At 37.5% G+C, this 12,908-nt stretch overlaps 1 protein-coding gene across 1 annotated transcript in view; it reads left to right on the forward strand.

Moving 5' to 3' along the window:
• The window catches only part of LOC150080979 (protein grainyhead-like), a 271,124-nt gene that overhangs the window by 225,219 nt on the left and 32,997 nt on the right, over window positions 1-12,908 (forward strand). The gene's annotated exons all lie outside the window — the stretch shown is intronic.

The following is a 12,908-nucleotide window of genomic DNA, read 5'->3' on the forward strand; positions in this document are numbered from 1 at the left end:
CAGCCTTTGATCCTCCTTTGTGAATTGGGGTCACATTTGCACATCTCCAGTCAGCGGGTACCTCCCCTGAGTCCAAGGAAGCTCTCATAATTATGGCTAAGGGTTTGCTTACTTCCTCTGCTGCCTCCTTTAATATAACTGGATAGATCCTATCCACCCCAGGTGCCTTTCTTGTGTTTATCTTCAACAGTTTCTCCTCCACTTTACTCTCAGTTATTACAAGATTCTCTAGCTTACTGCTAGAGTTGAATACACCCCTGGCTTTCCCCTCGCTAAATAACTCCTCATGTGTGAATGTCGATGCAAAATATTCATTTAGTTTGTTAGCTACCTGAGCAGGATCATCAACAGTTGACCCATCGATATCAAGTAGACCAATCTGATTCATCCCCTTCCTTCTAGAGTTTACATAAGTAAAGAACTCTTTGCTGTTTTTCTTTGCATCCCTTGCCAAAGATTTCTCGTACTCTGCCTTCGCCTGCCTAACCTCCTTTGTAACTTGGTTACAGATCAACTTGTATCTATCATACGCTTCTGTGTCATGCATGTTTCTTCTCTGCCATATGCCTCATCAGTTCATGTGACATCCATTTAGGCCTAAACCTTGAACAATATTTCTTAGTTGGTATGTAAAGCCTAGTAGCTTCCAAGATAAGTTCTTTGAATGCTTCCCATTTTGCATTTGCTGTTGGTAACATTATCAGTTGGTCCCACTGTATAGAATTTAAATACTATCTCAGTCCATCGTAGTCGCCTTTACGAAAGGAATAACCCTTACCTTTACCCCTAATGGTAGTTACCTCTTTGAGTAAATCCCACTTCAGCACACTGTGATCACTGCCACCTAGTGGTTCCTTTATCTGCAGATACTTAATGCATGAAGAATCACTGCTGATAATCAAATCAAGAGTATTACTTCCTCTAGTTGCCTCCCGAACATGCTGATGTAGAAAACAATCATCCAATAAATCCACAAAAGCCCTGCTAGTGTGTGAGTAACCAGCCCCCAAATTCCAGTCAATATCTGGGAAATTAAAATCTCCCATTATAAGACTCTCTGATTTACTGGCCCACTCTATTTCCCTGTACACTTTCTTATTATACTCATCAGAGTCATTAGGCCTATAGCACACTCCTACTCTCAATTTTGATCTCTCAATGCTTATGTCACACCAAACTGACTCGACACTGCACTGTCCTGCGATGTCCACTGGCTTCACTTCCTTGGATTTTATGTATTTCTTAACTAATAGCATAACCCCTCCTCCCTTCCTATCCAGTCTATCCTTTCTGTAGACGTTGTACTCCCCAAATTCCAGTTCTGCATTCCTTATATCTGTGTGACACCAAGTCTCTGATATCCCAACAATATCTGCCTTTGATGTTTTGAGCAATACCTCAAATTCATCAAATTTATTTACTAAACTCCTAGCATTGGTGTACACGCAGGTACAGGTATACATGCACCTGTTTCTATTCTTAGCTACCCTAACACAACCCATATGTTTACTTGTACCGCAATGACTCCCAGCATTCTCTGAAATATCCTGAATCTTGTTTTTCAGGCTTCTGCTCATTCCAATAGAAGCAGTGCAAGAATCTCTTTCACCTCTGCCAGCGGCTACTGTTAATCTGTTCGTCTTTGTATCCCCCCAAGCTAGCAGTTTTCCGACCCACCTAACACTGCCTCGATTGCATCAGCAAATATTCTTGCACCCTTTCTATTTAAGTATATCCCATCCCTGTAGAAGCAATCTCTCCTGTTAACAAGTACAGTCCAGGCTGAAAAAAATTCTACCCCTTGAGCCTTGCACAATCTTTCCAGGGCCAAATTGATCGACAATGCTCTCATCATATACTCCCTCCTATCGTGTCTGGGCAAAATTGCAGACACTTTCAAATTCAACCCTATTTCACGGCTTTTTTTCAACAGTGACCTGTACTTGTTAAGCAATTCTGCCGGTCTCCTACTCTTGATATCAAGAGTAGGAGATGATGGATGAATATGGAGCTGGACAGTCTAATTACAGAGTGATGAAATGTACTGAAGCCTACAACAGCTATAAGTTGATCTGTAAGAGTACCACAAAAAAAGGTTAGGGAGGACAAGGCTGAGTATGAAAAAGCACTGGCTAAGAGAGCAAAGAATGGAGACAAGGAGTGTTTCTTCTATGTCAATATGAAGAAGAAGAAGAAGAAAATGAATCAGATCAGATCCTTGTGTACTTGGTGTGGGAAAGTCTTAGATAACCGTGATGTTACTGATGAATTGAATAGCTACTTTGCATCAGTCTTTAATGTCAAAAGACGCTTCGTAATTAGGAGAGGAAGGGCTAATAAGGTCGAAACATGTGAAATTAGTAATTTCAAAATTACAGATTGCTGTTTATTAAAAAAATTCCTGGAGTTGATTACATATACCCAGTAATTCTGAGGGAGGTGGCAAGATAGTGTGGCACCTCCGTAGCCAGGTGGGCAGGAGCAGCAGTGCGAAGCACATGCTTCTTGATTAGACCGGGGTTCGAGCCCGTGACCACCAAATACGGAGGATGCGGAAAGGTCAGGGAATGACCACCGCATATCCCCAGAGCAATATGGCCTTAGTTGCTAATGCTCCTAAAAACCAAATAACAACAACAACAGCGAGAGAGTGTTTTAGTATTAGTATTAGTATTAGTAACGGCCGTATGGTGCAAGAAAGCCTATGGCTTATGCTGCACCAGCCAAAAAAAAAAAAAAAAAAAAAATCCGAACAAAACAATGATAAAAACAAAAATTAAATAAATAATAATAATTAATAAATAAATAAAAATAATAAAATGAAATAAAAAATAAATAAAGAGGAATTTAATCCTATCATCCTATGCGCTTCCCTTACCCGAAAGTACTATCCAGATGACCTTTGAATTTCCCCAAACTGTCGGCCTCTACCACCCACGAAGGCAACTTATTCCAGTAATTTATAACTCGCTGGCTAAAATAAAACTTCCTGCAGTCCAATCTAAACATTTCCCCCCGTAACTTGAATTTATGTCCCCTAGTTCTAGCATCATTTATAATCTTGAAAATTTTGTCCTCATTCATTTTACTGATGCCTCTCAGAGCCTTAAACACCTCAATCAAATCTCCTCTAAGGTGTCTAGTTTCCAAACTCTGCAACCCACATATTCGAAGTCTTTCTTCATAAGGACGCCCTTTTGCCGATCTCACCAGGCGAGTTACCCTTCTTTGCACCCTTTCAAGAAGCTCGATGTCTTTCTTTAGGTGCGGTCTCCATACTTGAACACAGTATTCCAAGTGTGGTCTAACATAGGCCTTATATAATGGGATTATCACGTCCCTATCTCTACTTGCAAAAGTTCGATAGATCATCGATAGGACACCATGGGCCTTTCTTGCAACCTGTTTACAATGCTCAGAGAATTTCATGTCTGACCGTATCGTAACACCCAAGTCCCTTTCCTCCAGTACTGGGTTTAGTTGAACTCCACCAAGTGAATAAGTTATTTTGGGATTACTGTTTCCCAGGTGTAATACCTTACACTTTGTTGGATTAAAGCACAGCTGCCATTTTTCTGACCATTCCTGAAGTCTATCTAGGTCTCTTTGAAGAAGCTCAGCTTGACAGTGATCATTAACTACTCTACCAATTTTAACATCATCTGCAAATTTAGACATCACGCCCTCTATCCCTTCATCAATGTCGTTCATGAAAATTAAAAACAACAGTGGTCCTAATACTGATCCTTGGGGAACCCCACTTCTTACATCAACCCAATCTGAGGAATAGCCATTTATCACAACCCTCTGCCTCCTGCCCTGAAGCCATCCTTCTATCCATCTAAGGATTTTCCCAGTGATTCCAACCTGTTCCAACTTATAAAGCAACCGCTCATGTGGGACTGAGTCAAAAGCTTTGCTGAAATCTAAATAAACAATGTCGAAATTATTCCCTAAATCCAGCTCGTGAGTGACCCTTTCGAAATAGGAAACCAGATTTGTTAAACATGATTTTCCCTTTACAAAACCATGCTGAGTATCCTTGAGAATTTCAATTCGATCCAAATGATCCTGAATTCCACCCTTGATCATTGCCTCCATGATTTTCCCTACTACTGAAGTCAGACTGACAGGTCGATAATTTCCCACTTCACTTTTAGAGCCACCCTTATGTATGGGAGATACATTTGCACTTTTCCAATCCAAGGGAATCTCCCCAGAGTCTAGTGATGCTCGCATAACTAGCCTCAGTGGTTCAATGCACTCGCTTGCCGCCTCTCTCAAGATTATAGGGTATATTCCATCAACTCCAGGAGCCTTACTGGTCTGTAGGCTTGACAGTTTTTTCATTAAATAATCTTGCGAAATTTCAATATCATTAATTACATATTTTTTAACTTCGCTCCCACAATTTCCCTTTGCCACAAAAGGCTTTTCATTTGTAAATATCGATGCAGAATAACTGTTCAGTTCATCTGCAACGGCAGCTGGTGTATTTATTACTATCCCCTTTCCCTTACGTAAAGGTCCGATCTGGTTTGTCCTGCTCTTCTTGGCATTTATATATGTGAAGAATTCTTTATCCCCCCTCTTTGCTCTGTTTGCTAGTGATTTCTCATAAACTGCCTTTGCCTGTCGAACCTTTTCTGTGGCTCTATTACACATCACCTTGTAGCTGTTGTAGGCTTCAGTACTTTTTGAAACATTGAGGTTAATTATGAAGTCATCATTGGATTCAGGGGAGATTTCTTTGGATTGGAGAAGTGCCAAAGTATCACCAATACATAAAGGCAGTTTTAAGAGTGAAGTCATTAAATAAGACACTTTAGTATGACTTCGGTGGTAAAAAATTCTCAGAGGCAATGATTTAGATAGAAATAGCATTTTGAAGGACGCACAACATAGTTTTGTTAAGGGAAAATCAAGTTTAACTAACTTAGTAGGCTATTTTTACACAGTGAGTCATGAGCCGGATGTAGGGAACAATTTCGACATGCTATATTTGGATTTTAACAAGGCATTTGACTCAGTCGCCCATGAGAGGTTAGTGTATAAGCTGGTCCATGTTGAGATTACTAACAAGTTTCTAAGATGGATCGCAAGGCGGCTGCCGAAGTTAGAGAGCTGTGATTAATGAATATTCTTCAGATTAATATAATATCAGAAAAAGGGTCCCCTAAGATCAGTTTTTGGATCACTGTTGTTTCTGATTTTCCTAAATGAAATTGACAAAGGAATAGAGGGCGTGATGTCAAAATTTACAGATATGTAAAGTTTGGGAGAGTTGTTATTGATCAGTACCAAGCAGTGATCATTAAGATGACTATTTAAGATGACTTCAATAGGCTTCAAGAAGGATCAGAAAAGTGGCATCTATGTTTTAATGCAGCAAAATGCATGGTCTTACACTTGGGGAATAGCAACCTCAAAATAACTTGTACACATGGTTGGACTGAATAAAAAACAGTAGAGGGAAAAGGGATTCGAGAGTTACAATACAGGCAGATATAAGTTCTCTAAGCAGTGTTAACAGGTGGCCAAGAAAGTTCAAGGTTTACAGGCTTTTGTTTGATGCATTGAAAATATATAGAATAATGTCCTGTAGAGATAGGGAGGTCATAATCCCACTTTATAAGGCACCATATTTGGAATACTATGTCCATGTATAGAGACCCCATCTGAAAAAGATGCTGAGCTTCTTGAAAGGGTCCAAAGATGGCCAACTAGTATGGTGAAATTGGCAAAAAGGTGACTGAACAAGGGAGAGATTTCAATTGTGGGGGCTAAAGAGCTTTGCAGCCAGGTACCTTGGAAGGAACCTGATTGAGATTTATTTAGTGATATTGAACAATGCCTATCAGTGTTAATGTCTAAGTAAGTAATCAGAGTAAACTACTGCAAAAAAAAAATCTATAAAACTTAGACAGATAGGCTGAGAAGTAGCAATTGAAGTTTCACATTGCTTACTACCTTGCATATAGATCACTGAAAAATCTATAAAAATTAGGCAGGTAGGCTGAGATGTAGCAATTAAAGTTTCACATTGCTTACTACCTTGCATATAGATTACTGAATTCCATATTCAAGAAACTGCATATGGACAGCAGTAATACCAGAATAACATACTAGCTGTGTTTTGTTCCCCACTGCTATGGAGGGGATAAATAAAAAAAATAATAATAAATAAAAGACCTGGGGGTAATTGTGCAGTCAGACATAAAGTTCTCTGAGCAGTGAAGGCTGGCTGCTAGGACAGCTCATAGGATTTTGTCAGTGGTGTACAGGAATTTTGCTATCAAGGAAATGGAAGTGATTATCCCGTTGTATTAGGGAAATGGTTAGGCCCAGTAGTGTTTTCTGGCTGGAACGCACTGGAATGACATTCCGGTACTTTTTCTAAATGTCATAATAGAAAATCATTAAATTTTTACACCTAATATTATGAAACAATGGCATAATCAAAGGGGAGGGAGAAATAATATCTATTTTACCCATTGCTACTAAAAATATATATTAATAGTAATCTTTAAAATTAATAGATTTCTTTAAAAATTTATTTAAAAATAAAAATATAAATTTCGTAATGAAAGTTGAATGTTTCTTACTAAAGTACAATGTGTTAGATAAAGAGATCCAACAAATGAGATATATTGTGATGCATGCGAATGCTGCATTTTGATTAGCCATGAGCTGAACGCTAGAACTGGTTGTTCTATGAACCGTGAGTCTGAAGTCTGATTCAGTTACTGTACAGTCGATGTAGCATTATCATATAGTCTTCTGGAGAACAAGCGTTCTGGTACTATTTTTTTTACGATGAGCGTTCCGGTACTATTTTTTTTTAGCAGTACACCTCTGGTTAGGCCATATAATGAGTATAACATACAGGTCTAGATACTTCATTTTAGGAAGAATGTGTGTCTGTTGGAATAGGTGAAGAGAAGAGTAATGGGATTAGTAAGATGAAAAAAGGATGTGCTTACTAACAAAAGGCTTCAGTTCTGCAAATTGCAGCATTTGGAAACTAGATACCTGTGAGATCTGATTGAGGTTTCTGGAGTGAGTAAGCAAAATGTTGGCAGCATCCATATATTTAGCTCTGACAACATATGTGAGGAGGCATAAATTTTAATTGAGGAAAGATTGGTGCTGGATAGATGTGTGGAAATTTTCTTTCAGCCATCAGGTAGGCAGTTGTTGGAACAAACTTCCATCTGGTGTTGTGAGTAAGTTCGAATAAATTTAAGGAAGAACTAGATGAATTATTAGAGCTGATGGATAGGTGAGTGCAATTTTTTTTTTTTTAGGCTGATGCTGTATAAGCTTACTTCCTTGCATCATTTTTCACTGCTAACAATAATACCATTGGTGATTGAAAAATTTGCAAAATTAAGGTGTATAAGAACATCTCTATGCAGCTGTATAGATAACAAAAAATTGTTGGTAAATTCAAACACTTTCCTTTGTTTGGGTTTGTCATTATTAAATTCAACAACATCCAAATCCTGCCACCATCCGAGGTCCGAAATCTGTGGCCCACACCATGAAAACCCCAATTGTGACTTACCCACCAAGTCAAAAGAAACCAGATTTGTTAAAGAAACCAGATTTGTTAGTCAAAAGAAACCAGATTTGTTAAACATGATTTTCCCTTTACAAAACCATGCTGAGTATCCTTGAGAATTTCAATTCGATCCAAATGATCCTGAATTCCACCCTTGATCATTGCCTCCATGATTTTCCCTACTACTGAAGTCAGACTGACAGGTCGATAATTTCCCACTTCACTTTTAGAGCCACCCTTATGTATGGGAGATACATTTGCACTTTTCCAATCCAAGGGAATCTCCCCAGAGTCTAGTGATGCTCGCATAACCAGCCTCAGTGGTTATGCGAGAATGAAAGCAATCATTAAATGATTGTTAGAAGAAGTGTTTGGATGCTTTTTTTAAATTTTTTGTTCTGTGTTGGGGCCTTGTGGTTTTTGATTTGATGGCATTCCAGCAGATGAATCTTGCTTTTTATGCATATACTTTTTATTATATTTGTTTTATTTTACAAATTTCATGGCCTTTAATGGCTTTAAATAAAACCTTCAATAACATCATGTTTAAACCCACTCCCCTTTGAAATTTCAACATGGTTAGATACTTTGGAGAGAGGGGAGAGATAGCATACATAAAATTACTATCTGATACAAACCAAAAAAATTAAAAACTTAATGACTCTATATGCTTTGTCTTCATTATGTGATAACAACACATAACCTAGTGGGCAGCCTTTCATTCACTTGTAAGCCCGGCAGTTGCTTGTAGAAATAATTCTTATATCTGCAGGTAGCATTTTGTATTAGTCACATAGTGCAAGGAAGCCATTGGCTTTTGTTGCACCGGCCAAAAAAATAAATGAGTAAAATATAATAAAATAAAAAGTAATGCTAAAATAAATAACAAGATAAATAAGTCTATAAAAAATAAAAATAAAATTTATTAAGACCAAAATAACAAATGATTTTACTTTGCTTTTATTAAAAATAATAAAAATAATCATAATTTATTATATAAAGTTTATTATTAGCTTGGATCCCAATAGATATTTACCAAGGAAACATGTTTGTTATAAGAATGAATAAAACTAACCTTTCAAAAAAAAAAAAATCACTTTGTTGTTTTGTGATCAGACCTACCTTTCAGCTGATCTGCTAGTGTACCCTTTAAGTTTCATCTTTCAGTGTGTTGAAAGTCCCAAACCTAATAGTTCATTGCAGTCAATAAATTCTAAAACAAGTAACCCACGAAGGAAAATCGCCCTTCTTAAACCTTACTAACTTAATAACTTTTTTGTATCTGCTTGGTCACTAGGTGACTTTTTATGCATGATGCATATGACACTTCTTAAACCTGGGAGGAAATTCACACCCAAGACTAAAAGAAGCAAATATGAGTAATGCCAATGCTGAAATCCTTTGGTCCTCAATTTCAACCTAAACAGGTTAAAGAAATGATGAAAATTAAATATTGCCAGTCATTATTAAATGCTCTAATTCTTATTATATGTATACCATACACATGGCCAACCAGTAAGTAGACTGCCACCTTTCCTAATTCAAAAACCTCTTGAGAGTATAACTGTGGGAGGTTACTTTAGGATCATTGCTGTCAGATGCAAGACCTTGCCATTTCCAGTATTAAACCTCATCTGCCATTTCTCAGCCCATCCAGATTGTTAACATTAACATTAGCCCTTGAAGAGCAGTGGCCATTTATAATTACTTGCTGTTTCCTACAACTTTACGGTCCTTTATCCATAGTAGTAACTTACTGTTAATGCCATATTGCTCCAATTTATACTACATTCATTCATATGAGACTATATAAGAATGTGAAATCTAAGTAAATAATGTCCAAGTTTTCCCTTCTATCCATTTCTTTACTGATAACCACATAATAGTTAATTGGATTAGTCAGGCATGTCATAGCATTATTAAAACCTGGCAAAGACTTGATGAATCCAGATCACTATTGGCCCTCACCAGCTGTATGGGCAAAATAATGGAAAAAATGGTAAATTCTCGTCTCACCTGGTTGCTGAGCAAATACAACCTTATCATTTCATCGTAGTGTGGATTTCATACAGGTGGATCAACCTTAGAACTCTTGATTCAAACAGAAACCTAGATCCACAGTGCTTTCATTAGGAAGGAACATTTGACCACAGTTTATTTAGACATCAAGAAAGCTTTTGACACAGCTTGGCAATATGGAATTCTCCATGATCCTATACACATTAGGCTTCAGGGGCAATCTGCCAAAGTTCATACAGAACTTTCTGAGGCAGCAGTCATTCCAGGTCTGGAAATCAATCCACCCTCCCTTGTAACTTCATCCAAGAAGAAGGTGTTCCAGAGGGTTGAGTTTTAGGTTCCACCCTATTCATTATAAAAATCAACTCAGTAACTAAGATCATCCCACCCCCTATTTTTACTACTTTATATGCAGATTATTTTAGCATATCTTGCCACTAAAACATGAGAATGATTGAAAGGCAACTTCAAGGTACTCTTAACAGGACAACGTGTGCTGCAGATAATGGTTTTCATGTATCACCTGGAAAAAACTGTCACAGTTCATTTCTGTAGAAGACATAATTTCCATTCTGACCCAGTTCTAAAGCTGGGTAATTACGATATACCTGTTGTGCCTACTCTCCGATTTCTTGGCTTCACCTTAGATAAAAAAATTTACCTTTCTTAACCATATCAAACAACTTAGAACCATCTGTTTCAAGTAGTTAAACATTTTGAGAGTATTATCAGCTACATCATGGGGTCCTGACTCTCATAGATGTCTTCATTTATACCATGCTATTGTAAGATCAAAATTAGATTATGGGTCTCCAGTTTAAACTCTGCTAAACTCAGAATCTTAAGATTTTTGGACCCTATTCATCACAGTGGCCTGTGCATCACTCTTGGAGTCTACTGCACATCTCCTGTCCAGAGCCTTTACACTGAAGCTCATGATCTCTGCTCTCTCTATGACAACAAATTTACTAAATTATGCTATCAAAATTCAGCCACCCAAGGGTCCAAAATCAACCCATGCATCCAGCTAGGAAACATCTATTTACTCCAGATTGGGAGAACTTATATGCCATTTATCCATCAATAAATCAATCTGTTGGCATATGTATTTGCTCATTACTTGATAATTGGCAGCTAGACCTTTCTTAATTAGCCACCACTAGTTCCACTGTTCCTCCATGGGCTTTCTGTCCTGTAGCACATGATCTGTCCCTTCAAGTATGGGGAAAAATTACTCTTTCTTCATAGAATATAAAACTGCTTCATAAATCATTAATTTCAAAATATGAACTTATACCCAGATATACATAAATGGCTCCAAACTAACCACCATTTCAGTGCTGCTTTTGTTCTTCCATCCTTCATAATCTTCAGTCAGTTACCTTTAGAGTGCAGCATCTTCACTGCTCAACTACATGCCATACAAATGGCCTTGTTAAGTATGAAATTGAACCAGTTTATCCTCAGTGTTATTCTCACCTCAATGCTCACACAGCAGTGCCCTTCACAACTTCTCACAGCAACCAAAGAAACATCACAACTACCTACTTGGTTATATTCATAAATTGCTGACTGATCTAGAAAAGGATGTGAAAGTAGTAAAATTTTTTTGGATCCCTAACCATGTTGGCATACCTGGAAATGAGAGTGCTAGCCATGCAGCCAAATTCACTGTGGAATCAGTGATGCTTTCAAAAATAAATTTCACTGACTATAAAAGTCTTGTAATAAGTCAAAATATAAATCACTGGCAAAACCAAGAAGGCAACAAACTCCTTCAGATTAAACCGAATCTCCAGGCTTGGCCATCTAGCTTCTGTTTGAATCAAAAGGAAGAAGTCACACTTGCAAGACTAAGAATAGGACACACACACACCTTACTCACTTTTATCTTCTTTCTTCCTCAGATCTGCCTTTCTGTCCAAACGGCAATGCTCAAGTCACAGTCCAGCATATTGCGGTTGATTGCCCTCTCTATAATGGAGTATGGCAAACCACCTTGTCAAGGCATGCAGCCTGTATCACCCCTACTTTGCAACAAATTTTAGACAACAGATCTGACATTAATGCAGTTATCACTTTCCTAAAAAAAGATACAATTCTATGACAGAATATAATGCTTAAATCCCACATAATGCACATATCTCACTTTTAATAATGCCTGTTATTTCCTACCATTGTTTGGTGCATAATGGCCTTTAGCTCCAATAAAACAACAGCAGCAGCAGCAGCAGCAGCAGGATCTGCCCCGTAACAGAGTCATGCTGTGAATCCCTTAATTCTAACTGAACCTGTCCAGAAAATCTCGTATTGTATCCTTAAGTAAGCACTCCATAATCTTTCCTAGCATAGAAGTTGAATTGAGAGGTTTGTTTAAATGTTCAGAAATAGAACTAAATTTTTTCACAAATTTTACTTCCTTGCCAGTTATAACCATCATCAAAACTACATCTTGCTAACAACAACTTTATCCTCCTTCTCTTGGGGTCCAGCAGGTTGTTATTATTATTATTATTAATAGCCATATGGTGCAAGGAAGCCTGAGGTTTATGCTGCACCAGAAAAAAAAAAAAATTCCCAAGTTACCCTGAGAGAGAGAGAGAGAGAGAGAGAGAGAGAGAGAGAGAGAGAGAGAGAGAGAGAGAGTCAAAAGTAGAAGGGAATCACCAAGAAAGAGAGGAATGATGATATCCAGCTCAGGACCCTGGGTGATATCCAGCTCAGGACCCAAGCCCATACTCACCAGATGTGAGCCCCCGGGGTTAAATTTGGTAGGACTTCAAGCAGAACTTTTTTACACGGAAATCATCTGATTTGTGTGCGTGTGGTTCTTGACAGCACCCACATAAAGACTAATTGTAAGCATTTCTTCCACCTGGTTCAGATTGGATGCTGCTTGACCATTCAGTGGTCAAGCACCACTACTTGTGATTTTCACACATGAGTAATGTTAAGTCATAATTGTTGTAATTTCAGCAATTTTACAGTATTTTGGGAAAATCTTACTTTTAACTTTTTTTTTGAAATGTCATTCTTATTTTTAGAAAAAAAAAAAAAAAAAATTATTTTATGTTTTAGCTCTATAAATTTTGTGCTTTGTTTTTACCCAATAATTTATACCTTTATTTTCTTTGTGTATCTACTAGCTAACCAGATTGTCCCAGGCTTAATAATAAGAATAATATTTCCATATTATTCATTTTTTCATAGTGAAAATTGAGTGTTTACCCACCATTAATTCTTTTGCAGTTTAAAATTTCAATCATTACATTGCTATTTATTTTAAAGAATACCACACCAACCCACTGAAAGGTGAAGAAAATTT

The sequence above is a fragment of the Mastigoproctus giganteus genome, chromosome 9, assembly GCF_048544385.1.
Source record: "Mastigoproctus giganteus isolate SK-2022 chromosome 9, ASM4854438v1, whole genome shotgun sequence".
Classification (NCBI taxonomy): Eukaryota; Metazoa; Arthropoda; class Arachnida; order Uropygi; family Thelyphonidae; genus Mastigoproctus; species Mastigoproctus giganteus.